Source organism: Lissotriton helveticus, chromosome 7 (assembly GCF_964261635.1).
Source record: "Lissotriton helveticus chromosome 7, aLisHel1.1, whole genome shotgun sequence".
Taxonomy (NCBI): domain Eukaryota; kingdom Metazoa; phylum Chordata; class Amphibia; order Caudata; family Salamandridae; genus Lissotriton; species Lissotriton helveticus.
The window spans coordinates 1,515,783,602-1,515,795,919 of record NC_136068.1 but is presented as its reverse complement, the minus strand read 5'-3'; positions in this window follow the sequence as shown (position 1 = coordinate 1,515,795,919).

Below are 12,318 nucleotides of genomic sequence, written 5' to 3'. Positions count from 1 at the left end.
ATGAAATCAAGAAGTGGTCTGAACAAGGAGGGGTCCAGACAGATCAAGGATGGTTAACAAAGGGTAGAACCACATGGTTTCTCCCCGACTCTATGGTTCAAGTCATCATTAATACCGCACATAGTCCAGCACATTTAGGAGAAAAAGCAATGTTAGACAGTATCCAGAACATTTGGTTCAACAAGCATTTACGAGCTGCAGCCAAGCAGAAAGTCCGTACCTGTATGATATGTTGTCAGTTTAATCCAGGTAAAAGTGTCCCGGTGGAACAAGGGGGTTTCCAGCCTCCTGACCACCCTTTTGAGGTCCTCCAGATGGATTATATTCAGATGGAGCGATGTCGAGGTTTCAAGTATGTTCTTGTAGTTGTATGCGCTTTGTCCAGATGGACAGAAGCATATCCAGTCCCAGATTACACAGCCGCGACCACTGCCAAGCAGTTGGTTCGTGAGTTTTTCCCTCGATATGGACTCCCTAGAGTCGTATATTCTGATAACGGTCAGCCATTCTCATCTGAGTTGATGAAGCACGTTTCCCTGTTGTTGGGGTACCAGTGGAAGTTCCATTGTGTACGCCATCCTGAAGCAGCCGGTCTAGTCGAGAGACATAATCAGACTCTGAAAATCCGAATTGCCAAAATATGTAAAGAGAAAGGTGTGGACTGGCTGGTAGCTCTGCCAGTTGCTTTATTTTACATGCGCATGGTCGCACATTCCAGATCAGGTCTGTCCCCGTATGAGGTCGTATTCGGCCGCCCCCCTAACATGTGGGGTACTCCTAGACCCCGAAGTATTACTGATGTTTCATGTAATATGCTGACAGATTACCTAGCTTCCTTGATGTCTGCCCTCAACTCATGTCGTTCACAGGTTGCTGCCGCATTTCCAGACAATACCGAGGTGGCACCGCATGAAATCGTTCCAGGATCCATGGTGATGGTCCGCAACTTTGACAGATCAAGTCCGCTGGAGCCTCGTTGGAAAGAGCCCCGACAGGTCCTCCTCACCACCCGTACAGCCGTGAAGTTGGAAGGACGCAAGGGCTGGGTGCACCTTTCTCATGTTAAACTTTTTAAAGGACTGAAACCCGTCTTTAAGAACATTTCCCAGGATTCGAAGGATTGCCAGAATATTGCTCTCAAGGACTGTCCCGCAAAAGACATTGCTACAACCCCTCCCCTGTTAGAGAAAACTCCGCAGCAGGAGTATAAACAGAAATTAAGGTCTAGTAAAATAAGTCAGCCAGTTTGATTGTCTAAGTCCTCCCCTAGGTGAAACGGTTAGACTGTTTCTGACATGTATAAAATAGACCCCCATAGTGAGAGAGTTAGTCAAAACTCAATCCGATGTATCGTTTTTCTAAGTTTCATATTATTTCTCAGCCTTTTGATTTCCTGCACTAGTTACGCATTTTTCCTGTGTTTTCCAGTTCCTCATGTAAATAAGCCTTCTAATGTTACAGTAGAGCACACGTTTAGTGATCTGCCTCCTCACGAATATTCATACCGCCTCGCTATGCGTAACAATACATTTATCCGCATGTTGCATTATTCACATCAAACCAGAAATGCCACTAATTGTTGGGTGTGTGGTCGACTCCCCCCTTTCCAGACGTCAAAGGGAGTTCTGCCACTTTTTCCTTATCCTTTTTCACATAATGGTTCGTGTGGAGCATGGTCCACGTTAACGTCCTCCTTAACAGATATGTCTTTTCTTAACAGCACATGTTTCCCAGACAAGCAAGGTTTCCCCCACAGAACAGGTTTAGATCCAGAAAATGAAGTGTACAATTTAGGTAATTATTCGTCGAATTTTATGGTCCTGAATGTTCAGTCTGATACTACTCCAGACTCACCTGCTATTTCAGTATTACCAGTCAAAGGCGAATTATGTGTCCGTAATTATGGTTCTGTACACGTAGGACATAGTGATTGTACTACTATTATCCAGTATAGTGACAGTGGGAAATCTATTTTTAAAGCTTCACGTCATTCTTATTTTGTTTGTGGTCAAACTGCATATGTTCGTCTGCCCCTCGATTGGGAGGGAACCTGTTACATTGCCTTCCTACTGCCACCTGTTTTCCTAGCCCCACCTGATTATCATAGAAATACACATCTAGTACATACTAGACACAAGAGAAATCTCCCGATTGTCGATTATACTGAAACTGCTGCAGAGCAATTCATTGATATTGATAAAGGTGTGTTCCCTTATTTAGGTACAGTTGTAAACAGTAAGCTAATCCGTAGGTTAACAAGAACCCTTGAAGCTGTAGTAGATGAGACTGCCTCCGCTCTAGGTAACTTAACCGAAGAGCAATCCTTTATGAGAATTGTTGTGCTCCAGAATCGTCTCGTCCTTGACGTCATACTGGCCGATAGGGGCGGGGCCTGTAGAGTCATCGGATCCAGTTGTTGCATTTTCATTCCAAATAACGCGCCGTCTGTTTATTCAGCTATAACCAGACTTCATAAAATTGCCCATCTGTTACACCAAGATCCAGGCACCTGGACATGGTCCGGTTGGTTCTGGAATATAATTTCCGCCTGGGGATGGAAAGTCCTGTCCTTTCTAGGTATCGCAGTAGCGATCATATTCAGCTGCTGCCTCTGTATACAATGTGGCCCTGCGATTTGCGGCATGTGTGCTACCTCTTGTATTCCTAGTCCCAAGCCCCGTTCTAAATCCCGTTCCAAGACAATTCGAGATGAACAAATGGTACTGTATGAAATGATAGATGGTATCATGAATATTAATGTTTCCTGATGGAAACGTAGTGACAAGGAGGGAATGTGGAAAAGTAAATTTTGCCATGTTCTGTGTCTCTACGTGTCATCCATCATATGTTATGTGTGCATGATCAATATGCGTATGTTATTCCCCATGTCCGAATCAAGACGCAATTACAGTTGTGTCCTCCTCTAGTATGCCAGTTTCCAGTCCTCGTGAATACTACGAATATCAGGCCTATGTAAAGCTACGATGCCACGTTTCTCAGTGTGCACGTTATTTCATTATAAAGTCCCCGTTTCTAGGCCTCAACAGGGCCCGGACATCAGATTCAGCTCCTGTCTCCTGAACCCTCGCTGAGGAGCGATCCAGCCCCCACCTGTATCCTCGACCTTTCACTTACTTCCTGCCTCGCAGTGCCCGGTGCAGCTTGGCTCTGCCTCTGAGTCTGCCAAGACTATGTTATGATTCCAGTTATCAGTTTAGTCCTCCTTCTCTGCATTCCTAAGCTACTGAACTGCATCAATAGTTTCCGTCATTGTCTAGCCTTCACGTCTCCACGTTAGAGAAATACTGCATTTAATGGTCATTTAATATTCTTCATCACGCACTACATGTAGAATAAATGCATGCTCTAGTCTTAGAGTCTGTTGGCTTTTCCCCTCATGACTTCTAGTTTATATCAACATGTTCCCTAAACATCAGATACCAGATAGGGTTTAGGTACATGTCGCTCCGACCCTCCAGACTTTAGTCTCTGCTCCTAGCACAGAGTTCATAGCCCCCAGCTTCTCCTCGTAACACGTCATTGCCAGTTTGCGCGCACCATCAGGTTAGAGGTCCCGGCTCCTTAGGTAGCCCCCTCCTATGTTTCCGCCCATTTATGACATATTCTGTTACGTTTGCATCACATGTCTGAGTTACACCTTCTTTTTACTCTTATCTTTCGCGACTGCTACGCGTCACGCCTTCTGCTCCACCCACTGCTACGCCTACTGCAATGTAATGCTATGTGTTTGCGTTATGTATATATGCTTATGTATTGTTATTAAAAGCGAGCGCGCTCATCCCAGACCCAGCCCCAGCAGCTGCTGGGCCCTGTCATCCTATTCCTATGCAGGTTGTCCTGTTCCTGTCCTTATGCTGTAATAAACCTGCAAAACTCCTACTACCTCGAATCTTGACTCTTATTTATTGAGCTATCTGTTATGATATATGTCTAGTCAAAAATAGGGTATTATTTATTTATTTACCACACACTTACAGAAGCCTCAGCTTCTTCATGTCTACTACACATTTCTAAATGTATATCATAAATACAAAAAGTACAGAATTAATTATACATGTTAAATGGTTTATTTTTGCTGTTCTCAGAATTTATCAAATTTCACTAAAAACAGTGACTTGAAGGTATTCATCATATAACAGCGGGGGAAAAAAAACACAATCAAAATGATTGTGTTTAAAAAACCCATACAACATGACAAATCAGAAATCAGAACTCCTTAAAATTAACTTACTTTCCATGACGTCGAATGATGTCCTATGAACAGCTTACACTCTGTTGTGCTGTAATTATTTTCAGCCCGCCACTTTCTGAAAGAAAACCTCCATCGTTTTGAAAAATATGTTACATACAATAAATTACTTCTCGCTCTCTACCACACGTTTCCACAAGGCCAAATCGTGTAAGAGCCATTTATAACTCTTGGAATTCTTCTAAGCAAATCCCGTCATTTTGTATTTCCGCAACTTTGAGAAAGAAAACGTTCAAGATCACTTTCACAATCCTGGACTAGTAATATCTTACCCTTCTTGCTCACTCATGTTCTACATTTCCTATGACACTGATACTGCTTACTATGAAGCAGACTTACACTACCTCTATGACTACTACAATTATTTAATTCTCTATATCACTTTTAATCACAAAGCAATTTAAAACAGTACATAACATTATATCAACCCCTAGAATCATTATAGGCCAATTAACTACCCTAAATTCTCTTTTCTGAAAACAGAAAGTAAAAATATTTTTAAGTAAAAAGGCAACATTGTATCGTAGTCAAATGGGAATTATTTCCGAAACAGCAGCTTTTTTTTCATTTTCAATAAGCTGTGTAATAAGCGGATCTTGTCAAAGGACCAACATGTCATATAATAGCTGCAGTTAGAAATGTTCTTTTTAAAATCAACGACTGTGTAGCCACAACATTTGTAATTAAAGTTAAAGACTTACTTTCATCAGGTTTATATAGTTGAAATGTAAATGTAAATGTAAATGTAGTATACTTGTAAAGCGCACAGCTGCCCCAGCAACGGGGCGTCCCGGCGCTGTATAACTCTGGGGAACCCGTCCTGGCTTTCCTTGTGGGATGGTCCCTTGCTGGGAGTCCCCAAGGTGGAGCCAGGCATCCCCGGAATTGGTGGGGCCGTTGTGGAGATTAGGCAAGCTAATGCCCAGAGTTGCCGAGTGGAACCCCTGATTATAGTAAGCACCGAAGCGAGAATTATCGAGTCCGCTGACCAAGGTCCACGACCCTGCCGCGTCGGGAATTGAACCCTGGTCCCGGGCTGACTTCTGCTCTCAGGCCTGCCGCCTCTAACCAGTGAGCCACACTACTGCACTACTCTACTACTGCTTAAAATGTTAACCAAAAGTTTGGTCAAATAATCTAGACAGCATTGCAGACTTACATTACCTCTACTCCATGTTTTTATTGGCTGCTTGAATTAGCTTATAAAAAGAAACAGTTTTTCTGAACTCATTCAAATTGCAGTTATTTTTCCATGACGTCAAGTGTTATGGTAAGAACACCGTTTGCTTTGGGAAATACTCTGTTGTCCTTTAACTAATCCGTGCCCACCACTTTCTGTAAGAAAACCTTCTTTTTTTCCAGGTTATTTTTAAAACTCAAAAATAACTTTTGACTCTGTACTACACTTATCCTCAAGGCCAAATTGTGTAGGAGCCATTAGAACCCCTTGAAATTCCTCAGAGCAAATCCTGAGATTCCTTCCCTAAAACTTTGGTTTTAAAAACACCAGGTAAGAATTTTTAAGGTCAAAAGGCAATTTTTTTTTGAAAGTTAAAACAGAATCATTGCAGAATGACCAGCCATTTCTAGACTTTAAATAAGCTGTGTAATGTCCTGATGTTATTGAAGGACCGTCATGATATATAATTGCTGCAGTTACAAAAGTCCTTCCTGATATTGACAACTGTGAAGCCACAACATTTTTAATGAAAGTTGTCAATTTTGTTCCATCAGGCCTACATCGTTGGAACATTAAAATAACATACTGGCCATATGTTCGTATAAATAATGTTGACAACATTTCAGACTTACATTGGCTACACTCCATGTTGTGATCAGCTGCTTTTACTAGCTTATTAAAGGACACTGATTTACTGTCTGGCAAAGTTAAATATATAAATTTTTCGGAGTCTACACTAGTAGTACTTGATACCCTACAGTTCTCGCAGTCATGCTGCCATTGATAAGAAAGCCCAAACAGGTGATCTACATCTACACCTTCATCATGCAATACATCAAGCATATACATTAAAAACTCCTGACAATCTTGCTGAATATTTTGAGAGAATTGTGTTTGACCTGAACATCTGTCTAACAGATTTCGAATTTCAGACACACTTTCTATTTTTGTTCTATCAGTGCTACATTTCTCTAACACAGAATTCAACAAACTGCAAAATCTCTGATCCGAATTGACCACAATCTCTTGTTTTAAAGTTTCTAGAGAAAACAAAACATTAACCACTACATTAGCATAGCAGTTGACACCAGAACTGTTTTCAAATTGAAAACCAACAACATCTTCAACAAAATCCTTTTCCTTTCTGCTTATAATTTCTGGTTCATCGACTTTTCGTCTTTTTGCTACAACCTCCCTACTATTGGTCACATTTCTTCGTTTCCGGCCTACCACACATTTCTCAAACAAAGGATATTGAGGCAAATGTGGCGCATACTCTCTTCTTAACCTATTGTATTCCTTAACACAGTCTAGATCCGCACAAATGTTTGTGACATCACACTCAATCAAGTACAATCCTGATAAAGTTCTGACTCGTGACAATGCCACATATGCCATACCCTCCTTGAACACAGAACTGCCAATATTCACCAATGCACTGTCTACACTTAAACCTTGCGATTTATGGATTGTCACCGCATATGCCAAGCAAACAGGAAACTGCTTACGGCGAACATATAAGTCTTTCACAAGCAAAAACCTAGCAGAGCAACGACCAATTAGCTGTACTTCCTCAATGCCATCAAATTTAATTTTTAAAAATTCAATTTCATCCCTATTTCTGTATTTCACAAAATCAACAACATTACCCATTGATCCATTTACCAGACCTCTTTCAACATGTAAATTCCTTCTTAAAATTATACGGCAATTTAAGCACACATTCAGAGTCTTTTCAAAACCCGCAGTTTTAGATATACTCTTCTCTAATGAATCCAATTTTGATTTCAAATTCTCAGACAAAATAATTGTTGATCCCATATGCTCTAATCTGTCAATAGCTTCCAGTTTCACAATCTCTTGGTTTTCTAAATACAACATTTTGTTGTTGAAGATGGCACATTCTGCAAGAGTTGGCATCAAACATATTCCAGATTTCTTCTCAGTAATTTTCTGAAAAATATTCTCAGGCACAACGTCTTGTTCTGGATACAAATTTGACAGTAATCGTGCATGTAAAGCTTCTTTCCCATGCCCGGTCACTTTTCCAATTCTAACATCTTGTAGAATATTCTTGTAATTTTCATGCAGTTCAGCATAATTGAAGTTTAACCATATATTAACGTTGCCAATGCTCCCTAGGCACTTCCTGGTATCTTCATGCGTGAGCATTTTGAACACAGGTTGTCCTTTCACTGGTGTCAGCTGCAGAAGATCACCGAAAACAATAATGTGTTTGCCACCAAATAACACATCATACTCTGTTTTGAGAACTTCTTGCATTCTCAAATGCACAAAGGCAAGCATGACATTGGAAACCATGCTTACTTCGTCAATGATAAGAAGTTTCATTTTCTTCAAGACTCTTGAAACTTCACAACAAGCATCTCCAGATAACTTGTGGTATTGTAATTTGTTATCATGCTCCACTGGCAGCATCAGTAGACGATGCAAAGTAATACCTTTAATGTTATGTGCTGCCAGTCCAGTTGGAGCGGTGACAACACAAGACAGCGATGACTCAGTCCTTTTCTGCAAATAACATGAAATTGCTTTAATGAGGAAACTTTTTCCAGTTCCCGCTTCTCCACTCACGTACAGTCGGACAGGTTTCAACGACGTACATGAGCACTCTTTCTTCTCATAACTTAATCCATGATCAATTTGGTTGGTAACTTCGTCATATATTTTCCTCTGCTCAACGTTGAGTTTTCTTTCCAAGTCTTCTAAGTTAACCGCATCCTCCTGAGCATGTGCCATGGCTCTTTCCACTTCAATCATGGCAGTGGCAGCTTCATTTTCGATAACTGGTCCTCCTAGTGGATCCTGACTCAATGAAACAGAACTCTGACTGTCCTGAGAACTGTCTCTAGCAATCTCGGCTGCAATCGTTGCTTCCTGCTCGATTTCCGCATTCAACATTTCTAGATATTTGAGAAAAACAGGACATTCTATGGTCTCCTTGGCGGCATTGAAAGAGTCTTCGTAACAGAGGAAATCTCCAAGCAGTTCCTCTTCTGCACGCCAAGGCTTGAAAAGTTGCAAAAGTGCTAAATAGAAAAACTCTTTTTTTTCAGGAGATTCGCCACTCAATTTTCGATGGTTTACCAAGTGGCATTTTCTTTGCTTGACGAGACATCCCTCACTTCCAATTACAGCATACACTCCTTTATCAATATCTTCTTTGATGTTCCTCTTGAATATGTCATTTTGTAGAACCTCATACAGACAAACATTCTCGAGGTGTCTGCTTCTATTTGGATAATATGTATCCAACATGTTGGTCTTCAAAATATCAGTACTGTTTGGCTCCTTTTCCGCCAAATACTCAATTTCCCGCACAGGTTTCAGAACTCGATTACGCGTTGCAGCAAGACCAAGACTCGCCCAAACGATACTCCTGGATTTGGCATAGACACTTGCTGAAGACAACCGGTCAGAACATTCGTAAGCTCCGATTTCTCGATGTGACAACATCTTTAGACTGAAACTGTACAACTTCTTACTGAGGCTCTTTTCATGGGAAATGTCCTCCCACATATCCTTCAATTCTGTCTTTTCTTTTTTGGTGATGTAAGATGTCACATACCGAGCCACAGCCATACAGTTATCAGCCACGAACTGTATATCCATGTTAGCATTCCACATGGACAAAATCACTGGGTTGTAGTCGTTGATATACTTGGACTCTTCGTTCCTTTTCAAATTGTACGTATTTTTGGGTGATTTCTTCATCACATTATGTCGCAGCGAAGACATCAAACTGTTCACTCTTCCTTTAGAAATCACCGGTCGTGGAAAGGCGAAACGACATTTGGTGTAGAACTTGTCCTTGTTTCTGAATTTACGACGACAGTACTTTCCACAACGATGGCTTTGGAAGCGTAGAACTTGTTCTCTTAGGCTTTTGTCCTCCTTTGCGTTTGCAACAGCACATGTAGAATACTGTTCTATGAAACTGATCACTAAGTCTTCTGGATCTGTTCCAAATTTAGGTGCATCCTTGATCCACAGCAGCATATGTATATGAGGAGCACCTCTTGCTTGGTACTCCTTTCTCCAGAAGAAATCCAACACCTCTCCAAGAGGTGGATTTTTCTTGTTCATGATGAAAGACATCATAGCTTCAAATCTATGATTGAAGTACCTGCATACATTCACTGGATCCAAAGAGCACAGTTCTCCGGGTGTCTTGAATTCGATATTTTCAATGTTTCCATTTGCCTCTCGTAGAAATTCAAGCAAGTCTTCCCAGCCATACTCGGCACAGCTGAGAGTGAGGAACCATGTGGGAGTTCCTAAGTTCCTCAGCATACATTTTAAATCACCATGACGACGGTACCAGTACTCATTAGTACCACGCTGACACGCCATGAGATTAATCAGGTGAGAATCCAAAATACTGTCTTGCACATTGACTTTATCCATGAAGTCACTTGCTGAGATGTTTTGCATCTGTATACCACTTTTCAAGATGTGGTTCACTGCATATGACAGTCCAGACAGATCGCTTTCAAACAGGAGATGAAACAAATAGGGAATGCATTGTCGAAACCTAGGATCTTCTGCATACAATCGTAAAGTCCGGTATTCAGAAGCAGGAATTTGATGAGGTCGCTCATCATATCTTCCTCCTTGACCTGTTGGAAATAGCTGTGGGAAACACCGAGCTTCCAAACTTTCCTCCCAAACACTAATGGGACTCCCTTTGGCTTGTTTCATTTGAAACAACTCAATAGCATTCCCCATGACTTCCTTGGAATGCAAAGGATGAACACTATAATGTTCATATATTTCTTCACTTTTAGAGGGGTCTACTTTCTCAATTTGACCAACACACAAATCGCTATCCTCTTCTTCACTTACTTCCTCTTCTGCAACATATACATTCTTGTAGTACTTATTGTTTTTCTTCAAATACAATGTTGCCTTTTTGACTTTCCTAACATCCACTAAATCTTGCCATATTTTCTTACTCTTTGTCGGAACCCCATTAACTAAGATAACCAGAGATTCCTCTTCCACTTTTTCTACTCCAATTGTATTAATGTTTTTCTTCAAATCTAGAGGCAAATAAACAACTCTTCCCTTTAATCCTCTCTGTAAATCTGATGGAGGCAATTTCCCTGTCTTTGGCTCCATTCTTACAATAGCCTGAAAGGGATGGATACTTTGAATCAAAATAGATTCATAAGTATTTAAATCCTTCAATTCAGAAGGAATCTCAACCAATTCCAGATTATTATGAACCGCTCTAGCAGGCATCCGGTTTTGATTTAATTTGTTACAACAATAAGTACACACACGTTGATCCAATCCCAAATCAAAACAATTTTCTACCATCAAGTATGTTGCGAAATCCTTCCATTCACTATTATTTTGCCTTTCACTTTTCGCATATAAATCCACTAACTTAGTCTGAATCTTATAGTAAGTGCGTCGACAACACACACAAGTGAAATTAGGCCTCTCACTTGATTTCACCTGAAACGTGGCAATTTCCTTCTGAAAATTATCTGTACTGGAAACCTGTACACTATCTTCCACATTACCCTCTTCTTCTGGGTTAATTTCAACATTCTCCTCTTTACTTCCAAAATAACAAAACTCAATTTCTTCACAAATATTCTTCACATCTATTTCAGAACCATGCAAAAGAGCAGTGCATAATTGTTTAAGCATAATTGCTGGACTCTTAGCATAATACAACATTCTAACTAATTTCCTCACTTTATTATGATGCACTGCTAGCATCCTGAAATGATGAAAAACACTCTGGCATACTCTCCTGGAAAGACAAGCCAGTGAATGACCATGCAAACCTGTCACTTCTCTCACTCTGCAAGGATCTAATTCTTGCAACATTATCATTTTCTGCTTCAAACTTTTCTTATTAAATGTCCGTACAAAATCACAAAGCAAATTGATGGAATCCTGTCGCACACTGCAAATACTACTACACTTCCAGGTGTACACAGGTCCCTTAGGACGTCTTCCTAAAACCTCATTACCTAACACCTCTTCTGCCTCTGTTGTCACAAGTTTTTCTTTTTCAACTGGACAACCATCTTTCACCTCATAAGCTCGACCACTGGTGTCAACTGCATGCACCAAATCATCATCCTGGAAATAACTCTCCTCATTAAAAAATGCCTCACAACTTGAACTATGCATCCATTCTCCTGAAAAAAATTCACAAAAATTACTACGATTAACTGTTCTCTTCCATCTACTATTTCTTTTCAAATCATAAATTGCCTTGTTTAGCTTCCTAATTCTATTGATTATCAAAATAAATAACTTTCGCTTAATTTCAAATGCCTGATCAATAACTTTCTCAACTTTTTTTTTCTCTTATAAAAAACCACTTTCTGTTGACCTTTCTTAATATTTTTGAACAAATTGCCAATTATCCTGTTGCGGAACATTCGTGTACGAATGTCCCTAAACTGTTGTTTCCTTCTACTATCATGCACAGAGTTATCTCTTGCTCTAGCAGTAACATTTTTGATTGGCCTTTCCTTTCCGTTTAAATTGCTTCTCTTTTTCTGGACTAAAACATTTTCTGTAGTACTACTTTTTTTTCTACAAATGTTTCTTATAAATGATTTCGTTGTCTTACCCGGAGCTTTCTTGGTGACTTGACAAGTTTTTATTGTAGAGGACTGCTGCAACAAGTTTTTAAGCTGCTGTCTTTGACGTTTTGTAGCCTTTCGCATTCTACCCTTAGACGGCATTCTCTAATTTCGAAATGATCTCCAGTTGAATCTGTGGTAAAATATAATAAAAAATGTTATTAACCACTATTACCAAACAGTAAATCAATAACAGTCGTCAAAAATTTAACACACTACTTTTCATTTTTACA